Source organism: Manis javanica, chromosome 12 (genome assembly GCF_040802235.1).
Source record: "Manis javanica isolate MJ-LG chromosome 12, MJ_LKY, whole genome shotgun sequence".
Taxonomy (NCBI): Eukaryota; Metazoa; Chordata; class Mammalia; order Pholidota; family Manidae; genus Manis; species Manis javanica.
The window spans coordinates 40,116,481-40,130,796 of NC_133167.1; the positions used below are offsets into that span (position 1 = coordinate 40,116,481).

Consider the following 14,316-nt stretch of genomic DNA (forward strand, 5'->3'; position numbering starts at 1 on the left):
CTTACCTTCAGTGCTCTGCTTCCTTTTGCCTCCTGGTTGGTGGAGCCACGTGTTTACATTTTATGGGGAGATGAAACCTGCAGCTATGTTTACATTCCAAAGCATTGTAAAACATCTGAGAGCAAAGGCATCTCTTTCTCTCTCAGGAGGGAAGGAGAGCAGCATGTAGCTTTGTAAAAAAAATTCCCAGATTCACAATCTTGGGGTTCCTCTCCTGTGGTTCAAAATCAAACAAAAAGCCCCTTTTGCACATGCATGGGTCACATGGCCATTCTCACACTGCCCTCAAGGAGGAAGAATGGGGTAAGGGGAACTGATGTGATTACTGCTATAAGAAATAATAGTCTGTTCCTCCTCCCCAAACCTCATTTTTGCTTTTGGGTTAATATAAGTAAATATGGATATTGGAAACCTATCAAAGACAGCCTCAAAAGGTTACAAAAATATTAACTAAGTCTGCATTCTAATGGTGTGCCAAACCACATTTTGGGATGTGGACGGAAAACGTACTTCCTTTTCATGTGCTTAACCTAATATACTGATGTATTAAAATTTTATACATGGATTGATACCAGTGTCCTCATACACACAGTCTTTATCACAACTGGCCACACATAGTATGTGGAATATAGTCTGAGAAGAGTAGAAATTCGACAGCCTGTAGGAGGCAGACAGGGCACCCCAGTAGTTTATTCATTCACTTGTTCACTTTAAGCATATCATAACATTGTATTGTATGTTAGATGGTTAAAGGATTCATGGATTAAATCATTAAATATATATTATTCATATACTTAAATGTATAAGTTATATATACATTTTATGTATATTTACATACAATAATATATATAATACATGTTATTTAGTTGTAACTAACATAACTATTGTAATCTATTAAAATAAGCCGCTTAAAACTGCTCCTAACAAGAAACTACTCCTTTCAACAGAGTTGAAGATAATGCCAGTAATGCAAGCACAAACCAACAAAAGAAAACGCCAGTGCTGACACTTCTACCCTTTTGTCAGGCTCATCAGGAATTAAAAACAGTAATTTAATCGGATCTGACAAGAAGTTACTCCTTTCTACAAAAGCCCTGAATAATTAAGGCAATCTTGAGAAAATAGAACAAAGCAGGAGTATCATGCTCCTGGACTTATAACTATGCTACTAAGCTACATTAATCAAAGCAGTATATGATACTAGAACAAAAACAGACTCATAGAGCAATGGAATAGAATACGGAGCCCAGAAATAAACCCTTCTATGCTTCTATGGTCAACTAATTTATTACAATGGAGGCAAGAAGATACAATGGGGAAAAGCAATCTCTTCAATAAATGGTATTGGGCAACTAGACAGCTACATGCAAAAGAACAAAACCGGACCGCTTTCTTACACCATACACAAAAATAAACTCAAAATTGAATAGACTTAATATATGACCTGAAATCATAAAACTCTTAGACAAAAAATAGGAAGTAAGCTTTTGATATTGATCTTAGTGCTAATTCCTTGCATCTGTCTCTGCAGACAAGGAAAACAAAAGCAAAAAAGAAAAAAGGAAAAAGCAAGCAAGAAATGGGACTGACTACATTCAATTAAATAGCTTTTGCACACAGAAAGAAACCATGAACAAAATGAAAAGGCAACCAACTAAATAGGAGAAGATATTCACAAATGATGTATCCAATAAGGGGTTAACATACACAATATATAAAGAACTCATGTAACTCAATATTTTTTGTTAAAAACAATCTGATTAAAAAATGATCAGAGGATGTAAACAGTCAATTATCAAAAGAAGACATTTACATGGCCAACAGATACATGAAAAGATAGTCAACTTCACTAACCACCAGGGCACTGCAAATCAAAACCAGTGACATATCACCTCACACCAGCCAGAGTGGCTACTATCAACAAAACAAGAAATAACAAGTTTGGCAGGGACGTGGAAAGAGGGAACCCTCGTATACTGCTGGTGGGATTGTAAATTGGTGCAGCCAGTACAGAAAACAGTAAGGAGCTACTTCAAAAAATTAAAAAACAAAACAAACAAACAAAAATTGATCCAGCAATTCTACTTTTGGGTATTTTTCTGAAGAAAATGAAAACACTAACTGGAAAAGACATATACACCCCTATGTTCATTGCAGTATTATTTACAATAATCAGGATAAGGAAGCAACCTTAAGGTCATTGATAGATTAATGGATAAATGGGTTTTTATTACTCAGCTATAAAAAAGAATGAATCTTGCCATTTGTGACAACATGGATGGTCCTAGAGGGCATTATGCTAAATGAAATGAGTCAGACAGAAAGACAAATACCCTAGGATTCCATTTATATGTGGAATCTAAAAAACAAAGAAACAAAGAAAATGAAATAGAAATAGACTCATAGACACCGAGAATAAACTGATGGCTGCCAGAGGAGAGTGGGGTAGGAGGATGGATGAAATACGTGAAGGAAGGGAATTACAAAGTATAATCTCCCAGTTATATAATAACTAAGACACTGGGATATAATGTACAGTATAGGGAATATAGTCAATAATATTGTGACAATTTTGTATGTCAGATGGTAACTAGATTGTGGTGACCATTTCATAATGTATATAGAATCACTGTGCTGTACACCTGAACTAATACAATATTGTATGTCAATTATTCTTCAATAATAAAAGCTACTCTTCATTAAAAATTAAGATTATTTTAAAAATCAATTTAAATTCACTATTGCTCTAAATATATTTTCTGCCTTGAGTTATTAGCTATTGCTATTATGAAGCTATTATAATTAGGAAGGCATTAAAATATATCATGTCTAAATTTCCTATTTACATATTAGTATAGTAGTGGTATGTTTATTGGGGGAAAGTTTAAACATTTTTTTAATGGTAGGGTGTGCCATCAATAAAGTTTGGGGATCATGGTCCCCAAACAGGCACATTTCCTATTTCAGTAATCTGTGGATCTGTAATTTATAAATGTAACTGAATTTTTTATTAATTCTATTTAAAAATAAGAACAAAGACTTTTAAATGCAGTGAATGTTACACATCTGTAATTTAAAACGCAACCATATTACATACTTTTTTTCTAAAAAGTTTAAACCAAATTCCTTTCATCTTTTTTCTCCAGCACATCAAAACCTCTTACAGACTCCCTCCTCTCCCTTCCACCCCAATGTTACATCACCTTTTAAATCTCAACAATCTCTTTAATGCCCATGATATGAAATGCTGTTATTTACTGAAGCCAGGGAATGAGGAGAATAAATCATCAGGTTTCCTCTTCAAGCATCTTTTAATTAAATCTTTGCAGTTCCAGAGTGAAGAGGCCTTTTGTTTCAGTTGAATCCTTATATTCCAACCCTTAGATCATTTCAGCTTTATTTCTCATCATCTTCTATAGCCCTTTCCTGATCAGAATTGCACCATCATTAAAGGTAAAATGCTTGTTGATTTTTTCAGAAATATTTGATACTTAAGGATACACTGATTTACATATACGAAGTCAAAATGAGCACATACCTGACAAACCTGATGCTTTCTTTCACCGTACACTGTGATATAAGCACTTAGAAAGTATATGAAGTTTAACTCTTTCTCCAAACATATTCAAGAGAAGCAAATCACTAGAAGCATTTTTGAAAGCTCAATTTTATATAAATTTCTTGAGTTAGAACCATAACTCTTGACCTATACCCGGTATGAAATTTTATCTATTAAGTACAATAAGATGCTTGCATTTACTTGATAAGGCAAACTAATACACTTTCCTTAATTTCAAGCCATATCTGCCATATCCAAATTCTGACTGTTCAAAATGAACAAGAACAAAACTATCTTTAATCAAAATCATACACATGTACAAATGCAAAACAACTTAGGAACTGGAGACTGTTTTCTTCTTTCTAAAAGCTGTTTAAAATTCAAAGAACTGAGAGACTTTTCCTTCACTAAACATTTTATATTTATCAGCTCTTTCAATTAAAACTAGGGTTTAAAATATTATGTAAGGATAGCAATTATGAAAAAGACTTCAGTTCCTTATTATGCATGGTAAGACTTCTAAAATGGCACCCAAGATTCTTATGCTCTAGGGTACACACCTTGCATCATCCATGCCCCTTGAATGTGGGTGTAATTTGTGAGTATCATAGGATTATGATTGTTACTTTACACAGCCAAAAAGATTTTGCAGATGTAATTAAGGTTGACCTCGAGTTAACCTAAAGGGAAGTTATCTCAGGAGATCTGAGCTACTCACAGACTTTTAAATCTGGGACTAAAGGTCAGTAACAGAGAAAAATGTGAAAGAGTCCTCCTGCCAGTCTTGAAGGAGCAAAATGCAATATTGTGGAGGGCCCGGCCGCAGAGAATGGCACAGGAAGCTCAGAAAAGAACAGCCCCAGGAAAAGAACCTCAGCTGTTGACAACCTGAGTGAGTCTGAGGTAGGACAGAAGTCCTGGCTTGATTTCCAAAGTGGGATTCTGAACAGAGAACCCAGTTGGTCTTGTCCAGACGTCTGACTTCAGAATTGTAAGTAAATAAACTGTGTTGTTAAATTTGTAATTTGTTATGTAGCAATAAAAATATATAAATATTATAGAAAGGGAGTGAAGATGAGGAGGGAGTTGAAAAATGTGAGAAAAACTAGTGGGAAAGACCTATGCGGCTTTCATGTTGTATACTCCAGTGGCAGTTTTGTTAGTAAGCTAATAGCCAGACATGCACTTGGAGGGGGAAGAGGGCCTACAGCCACTGTTTACATTCAGTTGGATGCTTGTTTACATTCTAAACATTCCATGTAAACTCTGCTCCTGGGATGTGAGGAGTAGGAATATAGATGATAGACCAGCCAAAACTGACAGTTTCAACATGGAGTTGACCCTGACTGCACCTCAAAATACATTATATGCTCATTAGCCTACTAAACATCACTTACCTCCATGACAATTCCAAGGCAGACCATCTAAGGACGAAAAGAGGGCACCACCTTATCTTCCTTAAATCCCCTCTCTATTCTGAAAAACCACCCGTCTTGATGAATACCCACCCCTTGCTTAAACTCTAGCTATAAGACCACCCAACCTGAACTCCACCAGGTTGCTCTCTGGAGCACGACTGCACTCCCTCTTTGAGTACGTACTTTTGCTCTACTCAACTACTTTTTGCTTGTAACTGCTTGTCCTGCTCATGAATTCTTTCCTGGTCAATCAAGAACCTTCTTCCAGGTTGAGGTCTCACCTAGCATACAGGGAGATCTCCCCAGATTGGATTTACTGGCAACAGTTTCAAGATAAACCTGTAAGTATCCAAATAAAATATTAAAGCTTGTAGCTGTATTACTTCTCATCTTTTAACATTTATTTTTGGGTATATTTAATAATGTATAGAATATTAATACATGCAGTTTGTAACTGTTCATACATTTAGAGATGATGACTAAAATGGCTTCAAAAACACTTCTAATCAACATGTAAGAAAGAAGACACTTGTCCTTCAAAAGCTGCCCTACCCCATTTTACTCCTTTCATCCATTTTATAATAAAGTTTAGATTATGTAGTGGCCTTTTTGGCATCTAATAATCCTAAAGACAATTTCTAGTTGCTTTTAGGAGCCCTGCAAATTAAAATTACTGACTGAAGCAAAGTTTGAGGCTTATTATTTGGGGTACTTGTTTAAACAGAATCCCAGGTTTCCTCCCCACAGATCAAATTTAGTAGTTCTAGGGTGACCTGGGAATCTGTCTACAAAAAAATATCTAAATCATCCTCATTCTTATGTAATCTGAGAAACTGAGTACCTAAGAATTAACATCACGTTAGCATAAGGAAAGTGGAAAGCATAGTCTCTGGGAGAATCCTATATTTGGGAGAGAAATTATAAAATGCCTTAAAATAGAATGTGAACCATGAAATGTCCATACAAAAGCATGCTGAAAGCTACAAAATACCAAGTTGGTAAATACTAGAATTTATCTTATTCTCAACATTTACCTGAGCTGTATCTTGTTTATCATGCCACATGCTTAGGCATTCAAATTTCTGAAATGCTAAACATGCTGCAAAGAAATAACTAAGTTTTATTTTACTTCAAATGGTATTGTGGTGAGTATGTGACTGGAAAGCAATCTCTGAACATGTCCTTGTTCACCAAATTTATTGTTGAACATTGAGAACACCAGATTATGACAATTAAAAAGACAGCACCAAAAGTTGCTACACATTAATACCTGAGCAGAGACTGAAGGCAAATATTCACCTATTAAACCTTACACCCATAATGCTGAAACACAGATTAAAACATTCACAACACTACAGAATAAAACAGCACTTTCTGTGAATTACAACCAGTTAAATGTAATGTTAACTATATCATACAAAAATACACACAGTCACACATAATGTGTATTTAGTACACTGTACATTATACAAAGTACTGGAGAAGATCATGCATGTTTAAATGGAAAAATCTGCAAGGTGACAATCATTTTTCAGTATATGCTATACGACAAGTTCCTTTGCGCTGTTAAGTATTGCTACTATGCACTGCATTTTCTAGATGAGAACAAAATGGTCAATTTGCAAATAAATGATTACTGAGTCTATCTCAGCATAACATAGTTTGCCCTCTATAAACTTTTAACTATAATATAAAAGATGATACCGGTTGATAGCCATATATTTCATATTATTACATACCTTTGCTCAAATTATTTCTATCTCAGTTTGACCATGCTTTAAAGAAAGACATGTTTTCTTTCTACATATTTTTAGAGAAACCTTTATTTTTGTCTTTGGGTGAGGTAGTGGAGGTGAAATTAGAAATAAGAAATGTGTTGCTTTTATGTTCAAAATTGCAATTGAAAAATATTCAAGAAATTCTGAGTATACAGAAACATGGGCATCTTTTAGCACAGACCATGAATGTCCTGTGAATGGAATAATTTGTTTTAATGGATACTATATCCATTATTTTAAATAAGCACAATACAAATACGAGTCTTTACATTAAAATATACCTAGAGTCAGTTCTCTTGATCTTAAAAATAATTAGAAAGAAAAAAAAAGAGAGAGAGAGAAGGTGAACATTAAAAATATACTACATGAATCAGTTTATTACTGAAAAATCATATCGGGTAAATAACTTTATTTGATATGTAATACAAGCTTCAGTGATCTGAGGAAAAATAAGTATAGGTCTCAGTACTTAGACAGAAATAAATTCATGTCTTTGATTATTCCTTAAAAGAAAACAAAATTACATTTGAAGATTCATTTTTCCATGTATAATAATTTCAGAAGTGCCACCACCTTCTCCTAAAATTAACTATGTTTTCAGAAATTTTAGCCAAACTTAATTTTCTACATCCATGAAATATAATTCAATTTTAATTCAAAACGAGAACTCTATAATTAAGGGAGGCCTTTAGAGCATATACAGAGTATATACATATAAATACTAAGAGAAATATTTTAAACTTTTACTTCACCAACTTCAGAGAAAAGGATTTGGGGCCAATTTGAGAAGACCACCCATAATAAAACATAGAGTTATAAAATTGTAGAGCATTCCTTCATTTTAAGGCACAGTCTGTTTTATCCCAAACAACTGTAAGTTCAAGGTCACAGTGATAATATGCATTCAATTTTGGTCTGGTTTCACATGGGTACACTGCTACATTTATATAGTTAGTCATAAGTTTAAGAAACTGTAATATGATCACTTCAAAATAACATATTTAAGTCACTTATATATTTTTTAAAGTAAATAAGTAAGCCATACAATTTCCTAATTTATGTACACTAAACACTGGAGTTTCCTCCCCCTCCACAGTGGAGGAAAAGATGGTTATTTCTACCAATATTCCAACAAATATATATTTGACTATGTTTAGAAAGTATGGTTATGTTAAATACAGCATCTCCTACTTGGGATAAAACTATTTAGCACAAAAACAAACTCAGCTCAGAAAATAATGTTCACTGAATTTTTAAGTCTGTATATCATCTCTACTAATATTACGCAGTCCCTCACCTGAAAAATAGATAAACTGTCTTTAATTCAAGGCCAAACATTTTAATATTTGGCTTTCTCTGCTGCCTCTTTACTTCCAAGCTTACTTATGTAAACTGCGTTAACAGTGCTGGTCAGAGAAGCAGTTAAGTGACATTAAGTGGTACGAAAAACTACAATATGAGGACTGAAATTCCCTTTGAGAATTTCTACACGGAGAAATTAAAGAATTTCAACCAGATAAACAGTTTCTGGGTCTGTCATAATTTTACTTTTCTCTAATGAGTATACCACAATATCAATGTTAACACTTTAGCATTAACATCTTGATTGCTTTATATTTTCCTTTAAGATATGCATTTAAAAGTGTTTAGTTTGTTGTACTATATGTTAGGTTCTAGTGCATAATTTTCCCGTGAAATACCTGATGTATAAAGGGACTGAAAGGAAATATATAGAAAATTAAACATTTATTAGTAAACTGCATTACATAAATGACAGACACCATTACTAAAAGTGTTCTGTGCAACAAATTTAAAATTTTACATCAGAAAGAATCTGAAGCATTACTTCAAATGATTACTTTAATTAAGGAAAGATAATTATTAGATAAACTAATTTTTTAATAATAAAATCAGAGAACATTATTCAGGAAATCAGATATACTATGGTATAAACTGTACATATTTTTAAAGAAAAATTTGGGTGTGGAATATAAATTTTGATGAATTACACATTTAATTTCCTAGATGAAAAATACTGAAAAGATTATTTTTATTTTAATTCCAATATGCTAAGAAATGTTCATTGGCACAAATATCTGGAGGTATTTTAGTTTCATTTAGCTTTGGTGGCAAAGTATGTTTTGCTAACCATATGAAGAGTTATATTTTCCAATGTAGAGTTTTATGCTAAAAACAATTCTAATGTGTTTTTTCTTCCTAAAAAAGGGATGTAAAAAGTTCAATATGAAACAAAACAAGTGCAACATGAATTACAAAATATGCCTATCATTTAGGTTTTGGAAGAGTTAATAGTTCTATGCTTTGTCTATAAATCCTTTACTACAACATTACTATTATATAAATACAAAAACCAAAATGAAAAACAAATAGCATATGAACTTTACAAAAATGGCTACTTTCTGACTTCCTAAACTAAGATTAGGATTCACATACGCAAACAAATTTACACTAATCAAAACACATCAACAGATAGCTTTTCATAAGTGTTCAAAGTTACAATATACAGAATCAGTACAGAATACTTATGATTCATATATATCAAGTCCTATACAAAGCCATCAAAAATTAACTGGTTACTTGGTATTCAAAACATAGTCATTTCTGTGAGCATAACATGCCAAGCACTTTTAGAAAGTACTTGATTTAAAAATTTTCAACCGTAGACAATGTAATCAAGATATAGCTTAGAATACTAACTTTTGAAAGACATGTTTTCAATTCAAGTTTACTGTTACATTGATACTATTAATGAAATAACAGTCTATTTTCAAAACTTTATTCCATTTTAAAACTAAGTTATTAATAATATAAAACTCAGTCTTCTGTATTCATAATATATCACAAAAATGCGAATTCTTGAGCATTTATAGTACATTTATTCAGATCTGATTACTGACCTATCTTTTCTTACCTTATTACCAATCTTACTAAAAGAACGGGAGTGGCCTCAAAGACTTTCTATTTTCTCACTCTGTTAAAACTTATTGTACAAAAATGCATGAATAATATATATAAATAAAAGTTTATTACAGAATGTGAAATAGCATGCTTTGTTCAAAAAGACTGGGATAAAATTTCAGTTCCCAATCATCTCACTATTTTGAAAAAGTATCAACTACATTTACCCTGTGTTGCAAGGAAGTTTTCTGTCTAGGTATAATTTCACAATACAAAGATACTTTTATTGCTTCCTGAGGAGTGTGCCATGTTCTCCAAATTGACTTCCCCCACAAAACTTCACAAGATATCTTGTTTCCTATGGTATGTAAGCTTATAAATCTAAACACTGAAAAAACAAAAAATGCTGATGAGAAATAATCAACTAATGGCCACTCATAGAAGGTCTCAAAACATTAAATTTTTCCCAAATGATTTTAATAACAAGTTACTCAAATTGCAAATGCAGTAAAGTTTTCATTAAACCTCAAAAATAAAGCATGACATTCCACTAATTTAAGCCTAATGCCGAGTGAAAATACAGGGCAATTGAATTATCTGCACATTCAGGAATGAGCCCTAGTTTTCATCTCATAATCTTTGTGTTTCCCCATTTTCCCCAGAGTTTTCAAGAACTAACCTGGAAATTAAGTTTTACCTCCTTTTATTTTCCCTGATAATCTTCTGCAACAAGTGTTCATGAGTGGTAAAGTGCAATGAATATACTATGCTTTATGTAAGTGAAAATCTTAAGAGTTGAGAAAAGTATAGGAACTAGATAATGAACAAATCAGATAATCTGCCTCATGTTAAGTATATGTTTGCAGTGGAAACTGTGGTGCCATCTGCATGAGTGAGTAGGACAATCAACAACAAACATTACTAGGCCTACCATAATTCTTTATTTTTTCCCTACCATGTAGTCATGTAGATATAATAGCGTAGCTCAATCAAGAAAAGGCGTTCCATTTATATACAAATAAATTTATCTGCCCAAAACGTGAAAAAAAGATGCATCAATTCAGCCTCAAAATCAATGTTAGGACAGGCACAAGTGTTTTTTTTTAACCACTGCTTTAAAATATTTTCATTCTGATGACAACCAAGAAAAGAGCAGAACCTGCTTAATTTCTGGCATGAAAAATATCCAGAAAAAAAGAGCATTAATGATTTTCACCATACTATCAGCTCCAAATTATAATACTAGTAACTAGTAAAAATACTAGTAACTTTTCAAAACACTTAAAGTACTGAGTGTTTTTCCTATCCTATCTAGTCTATATTTGATCTAGTTACTAATAATAGGGTCCAGGGATAATTTTCATAAGCAAAAAACATACTTAAAATTCAACAAATTCTAAATAAAAATGTAACGAAACTCTGAATTAGATAATACATAACTGCCAAAAAATAATTCCATTTTTTAGTAACATTGCTAACTAATAAAGCTGTGTTCTTTTACCAGCTAATGTAGATTGTAAACATAATAGAAACAATTTATAAAGACAAAAGGACTTTCCTTTACTCAAGTGATAGAAACATCTCACTATTCTTCAGACAGAGTCTACTTTTCTTCTTTGGTAGTTTTTTGGGTTTAAAGTGCATCAGGACTTGATGAAGACCCTGTGAAAATGTTAGTGCATAACACACACATATATATATATATATGCTATACACTAATGTGTGTCTATATGTCTGTACATTTATGTATATAATTGGCAAAAGACTCAACTTACTGTTGTTTATAACAATACTTAATTAGAATGCTTTTTTGCAGTCCTAAAATAAAGTATTTTGTTGGAATAAGTAAGACTTCAGGACTTGATAACCACATTCACATTAAAATATTCTAGTAAGAATTAGTGTACCTAGTTTGGTGCATTAAAAAGCTAATATACTAGTCACAAATGAAAAAAGTATAGCTTGTTACATTTTATTCACTAGCAGTACTAACCAGGAGAATTTAGATCACATAAACACAATGCTGTCAATAGAAGGCTGTCAACAGAAGAGCCAAATTAATGAGTTTTTTTTTTCAAGGTTCTTGCTGTATAAAGGTCTAAGTTCAAATTCAGAAATAAATGACACATTTAACCTATAACTTGAAATACGATTACAATATCAGTGAAAAAACAAAAGGATAGCCCATGTATAAAAAATTGTTTATGGGTACAATGTATAGTTAATCACAGGCAGATGCATCATCCTTATTTAAATATGTATGTGATATGCCATGGGACAAGTGTATAATCTAACAAATATGCTTTCTTTTCAGGTACTGAACACACAAGCATTTTGTATTTGTTCCTTTTGCTACTTCTCTCAAATAAACAAGAGCCTGGTATGCCTGCCATGTCCACTATGAGGTTATCACTTCCCTTTAATGGTCCTCAGTGTAAGTGAAAATATGAATACTGAACAATACGTATGAAGTTGGGAAAGATAGCAAAAGGAATCAAATGGATTTACCTTTAGGTGATAGCAAGACCCTCTTCAACTGATGCCAAAACAACACGGACTTGAGGAACTACTGATAAGTGGGGGTCAGTAAAGTGGAGGATAACCCACTATGGGCAAAACAGCTGAGAGGTTATAATGGAATCCATATGCAACAGCAGATGAAATGAACCTGGTATTCCTAGGACATCCCTGGGTACTAACAAGGACAAAATTTACAGGTACAACTGTGAAATTACTAGAAACTTAAGAACTCAAGAGGTTTGGGTATTTACAGCATACACATCTAAAGGAAGAGCTCTATAAGCCAAGTATACCTCAGCTTGTTTATTCGATCTTAAGGCAAAGATACCTCACTCCATTACCTACTATTCTACTCTTCTGTAGCTAAAAATGAGAGGAAATTGGAAAATGAAATTAGAAATATTATTACTTTTTCTGTCAAACAGCAATCATTTTGGCAAATTAAGATTCCATTGTTACACCTAACAGCTGAAAAGCCTCCAATATATTCAGGTGTTTATATTTATGCTATTAACGGAACAATTTGTCTACTGTTATTCCATTAATAGTATAAATTTTAAAATCAAATGTGGTACTGCACTTCATCATGTTGACTTTCCACATTAGACAAAAATATGCAAACCTAGAGTTTTTTCTGACAACTGGAATTCAGTTAACAAACCATCATGACCTGGGGCTCTTTTGGCAACCATGGTGTCAATGAATTAAATAAAATGGCATAGATTGAACAACTGAACTGCTCCAATGCAAGTAAGTAAATATCTATGAAAAGTTTCTTTACATTTAACAACAGATCTCTACAATGGTCTGCTGATATTCACCCAAGACCATAAAATAAGATTTGCATTTAAAAAGTACTAGAAAATTTCATTAAGTTTTGAATTTGAATTATGTTTCCACCCATTAATTAGTCTTGCTTCAGTTACCAAGAAAAACATGTCGCCTTAGAATTTAAAGTTGTATTTTTAGAGATGTAAAAAAAAGAGAAAAAAGATCTACTTAGTTCATTGTGGCTGCCAAAAGTTGACCAGACTCTTTAGGCTATTTCATTTGTGAGAAACCAAAAGTTGCAAATTTCATCAGTCTTTAAGACTGATTTCTCAGTATGTATACTGAAATAGCAAATACAAAGTAACCACTTTTCAGAAGAAATTTTTATGAAATAAGCAGAATGCCTGAGGGGAGATTACAAACTGCCACATTTACTGACTGTGTAGAAGATCACTGCCATGGCCAGTCAGCAGATTCGTTGATGTGAAAGAGGAATCCTCAAAGACAGTGGCCACTATATCCTTTTACTAATTTTTCAAAAATGACTAGTACACAGATGACACACCACGAAACAAAACCATGCTTCAACTACTTTCCTCAAGCATTACAAAACTAATTTCCTATTTTCAATACTGTAAAAATAGACTTGTCTTCTCCAAAGGATCTTGCTGTCCACATTGATGATGTGTTCATCTTATTACTGACTCTAAAGGCTTAAATCATCTTTAGCATTCCTTAAATCCAATTTACATGAAGTTGCATAATGCACGGAGTAAAAGAGGAATGAAGACAAAGCATGGAACCCTGTATAAATGTGCTGACCCAAAAGCGATCACACCAACAGCCAGTGGAAGTGGAAATTGTTAAGTAATCTTCAGCAATTTACTGTTAAGAGACAGAGAAATGTACATTACTATGTAAAATACATGGTGAGCAAAAACAGAATATGTTGATCTTTTATACAGTTTTGTGAAAGTGTTCTAAGTGATTTTAAATGAAGTAATTTTTCATATAATGAACATAACTGTCCATACTTAAAAAAAAATCAATACAAACAAGCCATATTTTGGAAAGAGAGAAATATTCCTAATTAAGTAAATAACCAATTTTGCTTAATCTTTAAAATTTTAACAACATAAAAAGACTAACTCAGAACTCAGTGCCGCCAAGACACACCTGCAACAGCTCACCTGAAAGAGCTGTTAGTAGTGAAGGTGATTACTTGTCAGTATGTGGCCAAGGAAGCTGAAAACCTTCTGCAGGTCACGTAGCATTTTAGTAAATGAGTAAAGAAAGACAAAACGCATATACACAACATTTAGTGAAGAAAATAACCCAGGAATGTGTTATG

General features: G+C 32.8%; 1 protein-coding gene across 7 annotated transcripts in view; it reads right to left on the bottom strand.

The window, feature by feature from the left end:
• LOC140845020 (uncharacterized protein C2orf66-like) overlaps positions 1-14,316 on the bottom strand; it is an 80,283-nt gene that overhangs the window by 15,379 nt on the left and 50,588 nt on the right. The window contains exon 1 of one of the 7 annotated variants that reach the window (XM_073218481.1): positions 6-1,523. The exons of 5 other annotated variants lie outside the window; for them this stretch is intronic. The gene's annotated coding sequence lies outside the window, so the exon portion shown is untranslated. Of the gene's footprint in view, positions 1-5; positions 1,524-14,316 lie in introns of those variants that run through there. One more of the 7 variants, XM_073218487.1, reaches the window with a different exon arrangement.